The sequence below is a fragment of the Protopterus annectens genome, chromosome 9.part0 (assembly GCF_019279795.1).
Source record: "Protopterus annectens isolate FY-2018-M chromosome 9.part0, PAN1.0, whole genome shotgun sequence".
In the NCBI taxonomy this organism is placed as follows: Eukaryota; Metazoa; Chordata; order Ceratodontiformes; family Protopteridae; genus Protopterus; species Protopterus annectens.
In genome coordinates this window covers 210303632-210319036 of record NC_056743.1, presented here as the reverse complement: position 1 = coordinate 210319036, position 15405 = coordinate 210303632, and the positions used below count along the sequence as shown (strand labels likewise).

General features: G+C 37.4%; 1 long non-coding RNA gene across 2 annotated transcripts in view; it reads right to left on the bottom strand.

The window, feature by feature from the left end:
* LOC122810868 overlaps positions 1-15405 on the bottom strand; it is a 483768-nt gene that overhangs the window by 351772 nt on the left and 116591 nt on the right. Inside the window, exon 2 of one of the 2 annotated variants that reach the window (XR_006366132.1) lies at positions 2815-2908. The exons of the other annotated variant lie outside the window; for it this stretch is intronic. This is a non-coding gene — a long non-coding RNA (uncharacterized LOC122810868). The remainder of the gene's footprint in view (positions 1-2814; positions 2909-15405) is intronic. 2 annotated transcript variants of the gene reach the window in all.

The following is a 15405-nucleotide window of genomic DNA, read 5'->3' as shown; positions in this document are numbered from 1 at the left end:
AAGGCTGCTCATGAATAGCCTCCGTACTATACCATCTCAGTATTCCTAAAGAATATACTTTTGTAGGACCAGCAAGTAAACCCATATCATAAATAAGCACCATGACAAAAGCATAACTTTAGAAGTGGCCTGGAATAAAGCTACATAATAAATTGAAAGTTGTAACTAAATAGCAAATGTAGTAAAAGCTACAGTACAAAATACACTACCTTAATATGAATAATCCAGTTATAATTATTTACTGGAATGAAAGGTTAAATGATTTCATAAAAAGCTGACTAGGTTACGGTTGTACCTGGCAATCTCAACATTTTGAGCATAAATAATATGAATTAATTAATAACAAAATATTGTTACTGCTGTGCAACAAAAATTATAACATCTGGTAAACTGTGCAACTTCATACTGGCTTTTTAGACTTGGAAAAACAATAAACGATAGCAGTTATTGCTTACATGTATGGCCTTATTGTAAACTAGAATAATAAAAGGAAGTAAGTAGGGATAACAGGTTACACTTACATATCCAGGTTATAGTTACATAAAAAGCTGACTAGGTTACGGTTGTACCTGGCAATCTCAACATTTTGAGCATAAATAATATGAATTAATTAATAACAAAATATTTATTTTATTTATTTATTTATTTTACATTTGTTGACCGGGCTAGTCTAGCTGGATATATTTCCATTTTCAGTAGAGGCCCGGGGAGAAAAGCTCCACACAAAATACAACAAAATAACAGGATAGTCAAAAATTAATTAATTGATAAAATCGAAAGATAAACCATACAATAGACAAGCTGTGCAATTGTATAATAACAAAATTACCAAGTCAATTTGAGAGGATATAGATTAGTAAGGAGAAAAAAAAAAAAAAAAATATTGTTACTGCTGTGCAACAAAAAATTATAACATCTGGTAAACTGTGCAACTTTATACTGGCTTTTTAGACTTAGAAAAACAATAAACGATAGCAGTTATTGCTTACATGTATGGCCTTATTGTAAACTAGAATAATAAAAGGAAGTAAGTAGGGATAACAGGTTACACTTGCATATCCAGGTTATAGTTACACAGGTAATAGTTTATAGTCATGGCTGGAAAGTCAGCTCACCCAACTCATCCCAGTATGCTAATAAAATAGAAACCAGTAGAAAGAAAATAGCAGGACTAGTATAATGGCAGGGATAAATACTCCAATATTATCTACAGTATTAATGTCTTGAAGAAACAAGAGCAGCAGCACTACCATAACCATGCACAGTAGATTTGAAAACTCAAAGCAAATGAAAACATTACTAAAAACTGCCAACAAATAGCAGCTAAAGTCCATAAGCACAAACTGAAGTTGTGCAAATCTGTGCTAATGGTACCACTAATAACTACATGCACTGTCCAAATGATAAATTAGGTGAACCATAGCATAAATTGCCTCAGCTCAGCATTGCGGCAATAAGAAAAAAAAACGTTTAACTTATTAATCTAGAAAAGCTAAACTAGCTCATTTACTCCGGTCATTGAAATACATATTACCCAGCAAGAGGTCATTGAAAAACATATTACCCAGCAAGAGGTCATTGAAATACATATTACCCAGCAAGAGGTCATTGAGATACATATTACCCAGCAAGAGGTCATTGAAATACATATTACCCAGCAAGAGGTCATTGAAATACATATTACCCAGCAAGAGGTCATTGAAATACATATTACCCAGCAAGAGGTCATTGAAATACATATTACCCAGCAAGAGGTCATTGAAATACATATTACCCAGCAAGAGGTCATTGAAATACATATTACCCAGCAAGAGGTCATTGAAATGCATATTACCCAGCAAGAGGTCATTGAAATACATATTACCCAGCAAGAGGTCATTGAAATACATATTACCCAGCAAGAGGTCATTGAAATACATATTACCCAGCAAGAGGTCATTGAAATACATATTACCCAGCAAGAGGTCATTGAAATACATATTACCCAGCAAGAGGTCATTGAAATACATATTACCCAGCAAGAGGTCATTGAAAAACATATTACCCAGCAAGAGGTCATTGAAATACATATTACCCAGCAAGAGGTCATTGAAAAACATATTACCCAGCAAGAGGTCATTGAAATACATATTACCCAGCAAGAGGTCATTGAAATACATATTACCCAGCAAGAGGTCATTGAAATACATATTACCCAGCAAGAGGTCATTGAAATACATATTACCCAGCAAGAGGTCATTGAAAAACATATTACCCAGCAAGAGGTCATTGAAATACATATTACCCAGCAAGAGGTCATTGAAAAACATATTACCCAGCAAGAGGTCATTGAAATACATATTACCCAGCAAGAGGTCATTGAAATACATATTACCCAGCAAGAGGTCATTGAAATACATATTACCCAGCAAGAGGTCATTGAAATACATATTACCCAGCAAGAGGTCATTGAAATACATATTACCCAGCAAGAGGTCATTGAAATACATATTACCCAGCAAGAATAAAGAACTCTTGTGAGTTAGTTCATACAAAGGAGCAAAAGGTAATACCTGAAAAAGTATACACACAATAGGATCCTCTTCAGTAAAAGTCCTGACACATGCAAATCACTATACTTTGTAAGCAAAACGAGTTTATCCCCATACTGTATTACTTAACTGTGGCAATGTCTGCATCTTAAAAAAAAAAAAAAAAAAAAAAAAATCTAACAGAAATTAGGCACATTCCTCATTACAAATCTTTCAGTAACTGCAGCGCTTTGTAATAATGAATGAATGAATAAATAAATAAATAGAAAAACCTCTAACTCACATTTCAAATGGTAAACTGCTTCCCTCTTTCTCAGTATTCACGTTACGAGTCACTCTCAAATTTGTACTACAGGCTCAAAGAAGAACATGAAATCCTGTGAATAGCAACACAATAGTCCCATTGACTAACCCAAACATGCACAGATATACACATACACAGAGACATACACACATTCAGTCTGGGCTAACAAGCTTTGAATACTTCAAATAGCTGAAATATTTACTTTAACATATACTTACAGTCAGCTGCCATCTTACCTGTAGTGCTACTGAATTAACTCAAGAGCCACTCTTTCTTACAGTTTCTTGTCAGGCTAGATATCTACATCTATTTTATCTAAGAACACATACTTCAGATGAAACAATAACTTGCTTCTCTGGTGATGAATCACTCCTTATGTGTACACTTGGATATCAGTACTTGCAAATCAGTTCCAGTCAGAACTAATCTGCGTATGTAAAATGTTAACTCCTGAAAACTAGCATACAGTAGAATAATGCACCAACACATTTAGCAAAACCACTACAGTTATCTTTGTTACTTTACATCACTTGATTCTTGGCCACAGTATCTTTTGTCTAGTCCTGTATACAGTCCCTGTGTCCATGTGTATTTTTTTATTTGGATCTAGTTTCTTCCTTCATTCCAGTAAAAATACTTCAGATGACTTAGCAATCCTTCAAAAATTTCCTTAGATGTGCATGTCGCATGTATGTGACTGAGAGACAGACAGAGAGAGAGATTAGTTTGACTTCCTTGTACCTACTGAATGCTGGTTATAGTCTCAGTTTCCCATGTATCCCTGAACAGGCTTAAGTGGGTTACTGGAGAATGATGACTAGATAAATGAATGAATGAAAAACAAATGTCTAAACATCTACTTTTCAGCTAAACAAACATCTGTATGCTTAAGAAAGAGATACAGAACTTATTATGCAATAACATCAAAGAAACCCATAAGAAATGTAGTGTTTGTGCTAAGAAAAAACAGTGAGAGCAAAAGCTTCCACATCAGCAGTAGAAAACATACAAAGAATGTGCCATCATCTCTCTGTTTCGCTCTTTAAATCATTGCAGCAGTGTAAGCTTCCTTATAGAAAAACTTTGGTGTACAATGAAAGTTTGTTGCTTTTTTAATGCTGAATGCTCTGGGCTGTATTTAATAATTGACAGTTAAAATAAAAAAATAAAACGGAAACCACAGCTACCAGTTAGATTTGAACGGATTTGAAATGTGCTGTAGTGCAGAGCTGTAGCAAAATAGTTTAAGCATACCTCTCAACTCTCCAGATTCTTTCCTCATATATTTTTGACTCTTCCTCATAAAACTTGTGGTTTTCTGGCAAATTACTGATTGCAGCAACTAAATAATGGAATACATTTGAATTACAGACTTCATATCTTTCAAAAAATACATGCTGGGGTGTGTGGCCAAGATGCCAGTCTGACAGCAGCAGAAATCCGTAGCTCTGCTTCGATTTTAATATCCTGACAGGAAATATACTTTAATTTTCAGAAAAATCTAACAAAGTATATTAAAAGTTAGATTAACATAGACTTTTTATTATTGTCTAAAAATTAATACATAGTCAAGAGAATTTTTTAATTACTCCTGTCAAGAAGTTTCTACTGGAGATCTCAACATGAGCAACTCAAGGAATCCTCCACACCAGGAGAGTGCATTGAAGAAAGAACTACATCCTATAATAAACATCCAAAAACTGTCACTAAAATGGACAAATTCAAAAACAAAATGGATACTATCAAACAAGAATGCAGTAAACAACTGGAACTTCCAAATGGAATAGTAAAAAAAAAAACAATTTGAACAGATTCTTGCCTTAGAGGAAACAATAACTGACCTAGATACTAGAGTGACAGAAAATGAACATCACAATGAATTTCTTCTGAAACAAAACACCAGCCTGATCGAGAAACTGGAAGACCTTGAAAGCAGAGCAAGGAGGAATAAAATAAGACTATATGGAATTCCTGAGAAAGAAGAGGGCGCTAACATGATTCAATTCCTCAATAAGTGGTTTTCATCAGCACTAAACGTGCCTGAATCCCTCTCATTTGGAACTGAGAGGGCTCATCCATCCCTGGCAAATCCTCATCTCTGAGTTCATCTAACCCCAGGTCTATAATAGTTAGATTTCTTTCCTTACAAGATAAGGACTTAGTGCTGAAATCACCTTGGACTAATTCTTCTATCAAGATGGGTAAAAAAAGTTATTCATTTTGACAATGACTACACCACTACACTCCTATCCAGAAGAAAGGAGTGTGTTCCTCTTAAGTCCTTGAAAAAAAAAACAATATTAAAGCTCAAATTCTTTTTCCTGCAAGAATAGAAATCACCTTGCCAGAAGGACTGAAGATCTTTGATTCCCTACAAGAAGCAGAAGAATGCATCCAAAAGAAGAAAATACTGTTGGGCATAGAAGAAATGGAATGGTTATCCCAGAGTTTGAATAGACAGGCAACAAAAATATGGATGGTCTGTGAAGGAAGGAGCAAAAAAAACTAAGAGACTAAAAGACAAATGAATAAATTCCTTCTAATTTTAAATGCTTTGTTTTATGAATTATAATATATTTGATTCTGGAAGTCTCCATGCTGTAAGGTAATGTGAATAATTGTTATTATTAACTTTCTCTTTTCCTTTCTATATCTGCTTCTTCTAATTACATATAGTACTTAGTATTTAAATAACACACTCTTTCTCTCTCTTTCTTCCTATTCTTTTCTGTTACCAATGTTCATTTTCTCTCTTTTCCGCATTATAAAGTACTTTACATACTTTTCCATTTTAAATAACTACAAATGATGTATGTCTTCTAATTCTTCAGTAATAGTATAATTTGACTCAATACCAAAGTGCATTTTTTCTAGTGGGTCAGTGGTGGAGTAACAAGGTGTTTCTGATTAGTGTTTCTAACTAGATCTTTTAGGCTCTTTGTTTAGATGCATTTAAACATTAATACAATACATTAATGGTGTTTTACAGATAGCTAAATATAAGTCTATATATATATATATATATATATATATATATATTATACACACACACACACACACACACACACACACACACACACACACACACACACACACACACACACACACACACACACACTAGGTTCTTTTTCTCTTTCTCTCTGGCCTGGTCAACTGGTGGGTGAATGATTGAAATGTTATAATATGATTTCTGATTTGAGGCAGCTGTTGTTATTTCTAAATAGCTGTTTTTATATAAAAGGGTTAATTTTTTCATGATGTTGATGTTTTGTGAAGAAACTGGTGGCCTGTGTGACTGTTCTCATTGTGGAGATTCATGACATGCACGGATAAGGCAGCTCGAGTGTTTTTTTTTTTTTTTTTTTTGCTTTCTGTAAACTCTAAAAGCTTCAAGATCTGAATTCTCCACCAAAAATGCTTTTTTCTTCACTAGAGACAACTTCTGTTGTGCATGAGCTTATTTAGATACTTTTTAACACGTTTATGAATCTGTAGCTTGAGAAACAACACTGATTACATCATTTGACCTTTTGAACTTGTTAAATGGTTGTACTTAGAATTCTTTTCTCCTTCACTAGATACTTTAAATGGTAAATAATTAGTTCTGATAACTCCTTTGAAAATGCCTATGTTTCTCTTATAGATGCATACATTCTGCAGATTCAATGACACTATTCGTAACTAAATGACATCAACTGAACTAGGAGCTGCATTAGAAAACTCATTATGCATATTAACATCAGACTTGTGTTATATAACTAAACCTTTAGTAACTAAACAGAGGGTTGTGAGGCCCCCCTTTTTCTCTCTCCCCCCCTTCTTGATGAAAGACATCAAGAAAGATATTAATACATATGAGTAATGTGTATAATTGCAAAATGTAATAGTTATGTTGTAATAAGTGTTTTATTTATATATATATATATATATATATATATATATATATATATATATTCAACAGATCCTTACATGAAACATGTTAGATAGATGGCTAACAAAAAGGTTAAATAATCTGATGTTTCTTGAAAAGTCTTGGAAATAATGACAATCTTCTTCACCTTCAGCTTCTAATGTTTATACATACTTTGATCTGATATGTATTTCTGACATATCTGCGTATTAGGGGTGCTATTATCACATGTGACATTTCATATAGCTTCAGATATATTGGACACTCTTATTCTAATGTATATTTCATGGATTAAGATTTCTTTAGTTGCTTTCATAATGCTTTTCTTTTTTGTACTATATTCTAAGCAGAGATGGATAATTTGTGTCATTTGGTATTGGAGAGGTGGTGGATGGATGGTTTAGTTAAGTTTTTAAATGGTAAAAAAATGTGTGGCACTGATTTTATAGTATTCTGAAGAAATCTGCTCAGGGCAGATGAAAGCGCTCAATCGATTTGGTGGATGTTGATGCAATAAAACCTCAAAAACGTGTTTGAGACAAAGTTTTTTTCTTTTGGTATTTGCTTGTCAGTTTGAATTCGAATTTTAAGTTTTTAACTAAACCAGAAACTTTATGTTTCATGTATGCGTTTGCAAATAGTTTTGGGTTTTTGAAAGTAGTGCTTAATACACGTTATGCATCCATGATAAGTACATTTTCAGTAGATTTCAAGTCAACACGGAAGAAAGGTCTTTCAGTTAGTAATAACTAACACATTATAGTCAATGGCTTATAAATGTTTATCATCAAATATTAATGGTTTGAACAATAATGTCAAAAGAGTTGGTTTTCTTAAATATATCAAAATGCATAAATCACAGATCATCTTTTTACAGAAAACCCATCTATTAAAAAGCGATCTACAAAAATACTCATTCAATGGCTATACCATTCTGGCTGATTCATGTTTTAAGACTAAGAGAAGGGGCACTCTTATTCTATGGAAAAATACTTATACTATGCCAAGAATTATAGATACAATTTCAAATAAAGATATGATGTTAAGCATGGTTATTTTGGAAATCAATAGGAAGTATTATACTTTGATTAATACATACTGGATACAAGGACTGAGTACTAAATATGTTGACAAATATCTGGACCTGATTACTTTAAATGCAAAAGGGGAAATTATAGCAACAGGTGATTTTAACTGCCTATTATCAGAAAATGATACTTCTAAAAATGGTAAAATAAAACTAACATCTCAAGCCAAGAAGTTAAATGACTTTATAAACCAGATGAACCTTAAAGATATACATGGTCTAAGAGAACATTATTCCTTATTCTATACTCACTATTCCTATTGGTTTTGTACACAAACATACATTGATAAGGTCTTCGTAGCAAATAATATACTCTAAAATAAGTGACATATCTATAATGACTTGTCCATCTTCAGACCATAATGCCATAAACTTCACATTAACTACACATACAGATGATTTAAGAATTCTACAGAGAATTCCTGCTTACACAACTAAGTTATATGACTTTAGGGAATGGATAATGAAAGAGATGGACATGTTTATGGAAACAAATGATAATGGTGAAGTGACTGATACTATACTATGGGACACCTTTAAAGTTTATATATAAGGTAGAATAAACTCTTGGTACATTAAAAAAGGAAAGAGTGGGGCAAAGAACCTTTAGACTTACAAAAAAACACAGACAAGATAAAAATGGATGCAAAACTAAATAAAGTAGCACATAATGAAATTACTAAGTTAAATCAAAAATACTTAGAAGTTCTGAATCATAAGGTAGCCACAAACCTGGAAAAATTGAAATTACAATCTTATGCTGTAAATCCCGAATATCTACATAAAATAGCAGTAAAAGTCAAAAAACGAACAATCAAAATCTTATTAATGAGATTAAATATAAAAGTGATAGTTCAGTTAAGAGTAAATCTAACTTGATGGGCATATTATAAGTGTTCAAAAACTACTATAAAGACATAAAAAATAACTCACCACTTTTGGAGACAGATAATGTAATAAATACTTTTATTCAAGAAAATATAACTACAAGGTGTCAATGCAACAAAATAACCTATTAAATAAACAAATAACACTAACAGAAGTGAAAGAGCAAATAAAAATTTTAAAAGATAATAAAGCTCCAGGACAGGATGGAATAATTCCTGAAATATACAAGATTTTGTCTGAATATATAATAAAGAAAATGATGAGTGCCTTTACTATGTTTAATCAAAAATGTATAACACCCCCATCGTGAAAATACTCAATTATCTCCCCCATATTAAAACAAGGTAAGGACCCCAAATCTTGTGATTCATATAGGTCAATTTCATTACCAAACACGGATTATAAAATTTTCATGACAATATTAGCTAATAATATCAAAAAAATATTACCTAATCTAAAACATAATGATCAGAAAAGGTTCATTCTTCATAGAAATGTGCAAGATAACATTATTAAATTACTATCATTAATAGACATAGCATGCAAATACAAAAAACAAAGTACAGTTGTGTACTTACCATAAATGTAGATGTTCAAGTGAATTCACTGTTGCAGTCATTACAATTGGGTTATCCTGCTGGCAGGCTACCCGCAGTCGGCATGAATTCCAAAGTCTAGGTCCGGCGTCGGTTGCTGTCGCCTCCTCCATGACGTCAGTGCACCAGGTGTATAAAAGATGCAGCTGATGCCATTTTCTTCAGTTTTTCCTGCCCCAAAAGGGTAGGCTAAAAATATGTCAATAAAGCATGCAGGCACCAAGGTACATTTTTCCTTCATCTACAAGCAAATACACCACATAGGTTGTATAGAATACAGAAGTACAGATAAGTTCCAGCAAAGATAAGGGGGATGGTGGGAGGGTAACCTGGACTGCAACAGTGAATACACTCTAACATCTTACATTTATGGTAAGTACACAACTGTACTATGTTCATTCTGTTTCACTGTTGCAGTCATAACAATTGGGTTGAATCCCAAAGCTAAGGTTGGGAGGCTGGAGCCAAATAGGATTAGGAGCGGCTATGAGGCCCTGCAGAACTGCAGTGGCAAAGCCTGCCCTGGATTTAGAGTAGAGTGGTAAGTGATAGTGCTTTGTAAAGGTGTGCACTGAACTCCAGGTTGCAGCCTCTAAAATGTCTTTGGTTGGTACTCCTCTGAGGAAGGCTGCTGAAGTGGCTGTTGCTCTGGTTGAATGTGGCCTAATGCCCTTAGGCACTGATTTGTCATGTTGTGAATAGCAGAAACGAATGCCATGGCCTATCTACTTTGAAATAGTCTGCTTTGAGATAGCCTTTCCTTGTGATCCTGCAGCATATGCCACTAGTAATTGCTCAGTCTTTCTGAAAGCTTTGGTTCTGTCCAAGAAGAAGCGCAGCTGTCTGTGTATGTCCAAAGAATGCAGAAGTCTCTCACCCTTATTCTGTGGGTTTGGGTAAAATGTAGGCAAATGAATAGTTTGGTTAAGGGCCACACTGGACACTACCTTAGGCATAAATGTTGGGTTTGTCCTCAGAGAAACCCTATCTGGATGGAAAATAATAAAAGATTCCACAGCCATGAGTACCTGTAGCTCTGAGACTTGTCTTGCAGAGGTTATTGCTAGGAGCAGAGTGGTTTTCCATGATAAATATTTTATATCAGCTGTAGCAAACGGAGGCAGGGTGAGTTTTTCCAAGACATAATTGAGGTCCCATGCAGGTACTGATGCTCTCCTTGGAGGCCTTAAGTTTTTGGATCCTTTGAGGTACTGCCTTAATAAAGGAAGAGAAAAAAATAGGTGGCTCTGTATTGTAATGAGCGGAAATGGCAGAGGCATGAATCTTAATTGATGAAAAGGATAGGCCTTTGTCCAGCATCTCAGTTAAATATTGCAAAATCTGAGGAATATTTGGTACAGTCGTGTCAATCCCTTGTGCCTGTTCCAAGCACAGAATCTCTTCCATTTTTCAGCATAAGATTTTCTGGTACTAGGCCTCCTGGCCTCCAAAATAACATCCATCACCACTTTAGAGAGAGGTGTGTTTTGAATGACTACATTATCTGCCATGCTGCCCATATTTAAGGTCTTGAGTTGGCTGTGCAGGATCTGATTATTGTGTTAGGACAGTAAGTGAGGAATATGAGGTAATGTCCAGGCTGGGTATTGAGACAAGTTCTTTAGGATTGGGTACCAGTGCTGGCGGATCCAGTCTGGGGCAATCAGTATAATTTTGGGCTTCTCTTGTCTGACTTTTAGGAGTACCTTGGGGAGGAGAGGCAGTGGAGGAAAGGTTCATAGGTTCATACTAGGCTATCTGCCAGAGGGCATTTACAAGCCTAGCCCATAGTTTTGGGGAACTATACCCATTATTTTGCTGTGCCTCTGTCGAGCAGTGACACTGAGGTAATCCCTGGGGTATATCTGCGATCTCCCATCCATTGGTCAAGATTTCTCTTGAACAAGGCCAGCGAGGTGCTCTGCCTCACATATACCGGGATTTTATTCCACAGCATAGGAGTCTTTGGGTGATGAATCTATCCCTCCAGCACGTCCTATTAATAGCCGTGTCGAGGTTTAAGTCTCCCGCCCTTGTGGCTCTGATGGATCTAGATTTTTTGAGGTGAAGCATATTCATCAAATCTGGGTTTGACATGGCCTTGTATGTTAGGCAAAGGTCACCTCTGAGCAGCGGTAGCGACTGAATAGAGCTGGAGGTCTTTCAGTTGGGCAGCATAGGACAGATGTTTGAGACCCTTTATCCTTTTGGTGAGGAACTTTTGTGGCCTCTCCAGCTGCTGCAAGTGTCGGGTCAGATACATTCCGAATGGGGCATTGTACTCAATCATTGGTCTGATGAGTGATGAGTATAGAGAGACTATGACCTCCCTTGATCTAGATGAGAATCTCTTCATGATAAGGTGGGCAATGTAGAAGGTCTTCCTAACTACTTTAGCTACATGGGTGTCGAATGACAGACTACTATCAACCTGGGTCCCCAGGTCCCTGATAACTTCTTCTGTGCTCAGTGGATTGCCACCTATTTGGTAGCTAGGGGGCTTGTTTTTTTCCGAAGGGGTATGACTATGCATTTTTGGCATTTAACTTTAGGCCATGGCTCTGGCACCAGTTATCCGTTTCTGTGAGACCCTTCTGAAGGATATCTGTGTCAGATGTGTTTTCTACTATGGCCCAGTTTGCAGTCATCTGCAAACTTTGTCAGCCATAACCCTCCTGTGTTTGCTTGTACTTCAGAAAAGTAGATGCCAAACAAGAGTGGCCCAGGACTGAGCCCTGTGGTACACCACTTGCGACAGGCTTTGAGTCTGACATGGCGCCAGCAACTCTGACCCTGTGGGTTCTGTCACTCAGCCAGTTTGCAACCCATCTTGTGATGTATGGGTTAACATTTAAGCTGATGAGTTTTTCAATGATACCGGGGTGGGTATTCGGGGGGCCTTCGCCAGATCGAGGTAGGCTGTATGGACTGCCTTTCCTCATCAATGGCTTTGGTGACTGTTTGAAAAGTCAACCAAATTTAGAAGGCATGATCTGCCTTTGACAAAGCCAAACTGGGATGGATCCAAAGTCTGCAAATTCCTATGTCTTTATTTATGAGGTCCATTATGATCCTCTCAATGGCTTTGCAGATAAGGCTTGTCAAGCTAATGGGCCGGTAATTTCCAGGGTCGGTGGAGGCACAGCCTTTGTGAAGTGGGACCACAGTTGCACGTACCCAGAGGTAACACCATCATTAAACCGCTGTCCTAGCTGTGGGTTTAACTCCTCGTTGAGTTCTGGAAGCACACAGTCGGGGACACCATCAGGTCCCATGAATGCTGTGTTTTTGCTTTGGAGAGAGCAGTTCTCACTTGGCGTTGGAGATGTTTGGGGGGCTGCAATCGCTTGGTATAGATATCTCTCCTTTTGGGGGGGAGGGGGGGAAGTTTGCACTGAACCTGTCAGCCAGTATGTTGGCAATGTCTGTAGGATCAGTAATCTTCACATCATTTTGAACTAGTTCTGAGCATATCTGGGAGTTTCCTCCCAGGTTTCTAACATAGCTAAAGAAGGCCTTATGATTGTCTTTTGAGTCTTTAGCTATTTTTCTCTCAAAATTTGCTTTGGATGATTTTATGAGAGCTCTTAGTTTTTTACTTATAGTGATCAAGGGTGTCTTACCTTTTAAGGTTTTTCCAGCTGAAAGATAGAGCATCCATTTTCCATGCTTGCTTGTGATAAGTCCTTGTGCAGAAATCTCTGAAGTTGGCAGTTGTGAGGGGAGGCAAATAGATCTATGTCCGGGCATCTCCAATTCCTTGTTATCATGCTGAAGACTTGCGGATCCAATTTCCACTCGTGGGGATCCATAAGGTTTCTGCTTAGTTCATCTGCCAGAGTATTTATCTTTCCTGGCAGGAATTGTGCTTGCAGATGTACTTGGTAAGTCAATGCTGTGTCCCACAAAGTCATGGCTAGTCTGCATAGGGGGTAGGAATGAGTACCTCCCTGCTTATGTACCACATGACTGTAGTATTGTCCGTCTTTATCAGTAGTTGTCCCGGATGAAGTAGATCCTTGAAGGCTGTCAGGGCATTCTGAACAGCTAGCATCTCTTTTTGGTTGATATGTAGATGCATTGGCTTGCGGACCATGAGCCCTGAATACATATTCCCGCCATGTGGGCCCCCCAGGCATAATCTGATGCATCTGTTGTTAATATCTGCCTGGCTGTGGGTAAAGGGAATGGCTGCCCCTTGTTGTGGTGACAGGCCTTTGCCCACCATCGAAACTCCTGTTGCAGGCAGGGAATGAGGGTAAGTATTGTTTCCAGGCTGTGTCAAACATGTTTTAGATACCAATGAAGTTTCCTCATATGCAGTCTTGCATATGGAATTAGCAGAATGCAAGATGCCATGAAGCCCAAAGCCTGCAGAATTTTTCTTGCAGATAACTGGGTCTTTGTTGCCAACATTTTGAAATAAGTAGTCAGGTGTCTTTGTTTGTCTGGTGTGAGATAAGCCATCCGGGCAGTTGTATTTAAGCTTGCACCCAGGAATATCATCTCTTGAGGGGGTACTAGTATTGATTTATTTTCGTTTACTGTGTACCCTAGGCATGCTGGTAATCTTTTTACAAATGCCAGATGCTGTAGTAGGATGTCCTTGTTCTCTGCTTGAATAAGGCAGTCGTCCAAGTAAGGATATATTTGTATTCCTCTTTATCTGCAAAATGCAATTACTGGAGCCAAGCATTTTGTGAAGACCCTGGGCGCAGTAAATAAGACAAAGGCAGTGCAGAGAATTGGTAGTGCATTGAGCCAGCTATGAATCTGAGGTATCTTCTGCATGATTGTCTGACTGGGACATGCAGGTATGCTCTATTAGGTCTAAATTCACAAGCGAAGCCTTCTTGCCCAGCATGGGCAGAAGCTGCTGCAGAGTCAACATTTTGAATCTTGAAATATCCAGATATGTGTTTAGAATAGACAGGTCCAGTACTGGTCTCCAGGCTTTGTCCTTTCTGGGCACCAAGAACAGTCTTGAGTAAAATCCTTGTCCCTGCTCTTGCTTTGGTACTTGCTGAATGGCTCTCATGTCCATGAGGGATGACACTTGCTTTTGTGCCTCTGCCCATTGATTTTTTGGCAGGTCTGGCAAACCGTTTGCCCTTGGCAGGGTGTGAAAGTGAAACCTGTAGCCTTGTGACACTATATCCAAGACCCATTTCTCCTGGGTTATTATGTGCCATTTTTGAGAAAAAGTGCTATTTTTCCCCTTAAAGGTGCTGCCAGAAGATAAGTGCTTGGCGCATGCGGGGGGGAAGTCATTGGGATTGTTCCCTGTATGGCTGTGATTTGTCTTCTCCACTTTTGGAGGTAGAAGTACCCCATTGTTTAGACCTGTATGAGCCTTGGGGCTGGGATCTGCCTCTAGGGCATCTGTATCTGTCTCTTTGTGGCCTGTCTGTCACAGGAAAGGACCAATTCTTTGTAGGCCAGTGCCTGGTAAATCTTGGAGGCTGTACCTGTAAGAAATCCTTGACTGTTTGCATAGATTTAGCTTTGTCCTCCATTTTCTTCAACACCTCTTCTGCTTTAACACCAAACAAGGTATCATGCTGTAATAGAGCATCTAATAATTTTGCTTTAACATGATCAGGCAGATTCTGTTCCTTTAACCAAGCATGCCTCCTAATGACAGAACCCGTAACAGTGGCCCTGCAGGAGGCCTCCAGAGAATCAAAACCACATTGCAAAGTATGCTTTCCCACTTGTTCAGCTGCATGCAATAAATCCTGCATTTCTTTGTTTTCTGCACATTCAGAATTTATCAACAGTTTCTGTTTAAGCAGTGACATAATATATTGCTGGTATTTAAGCATATGAAACTGACAATTTAAAGCCCTTATAGCCAAGGTAGCAGAAGTGTAAATCTTTTTTCCCCGTCTGTCCAGTGCCCTAGAATCCCTGTCAGAGGGGGTAGGGTTTTTGCAGTGGAAGCCTTGACCCCTTTGGGACCCTGAGAGATAGTTTCTGGGTCAGCAGCAGGGTTCTTGAAAATAAATTTATGTGAACCAGGAACCCTGTAGTATCTGTCTGGCTTAACAGGAGCTGGAGGTAAAGAGTCAGGAGTTAGACTGGACTCT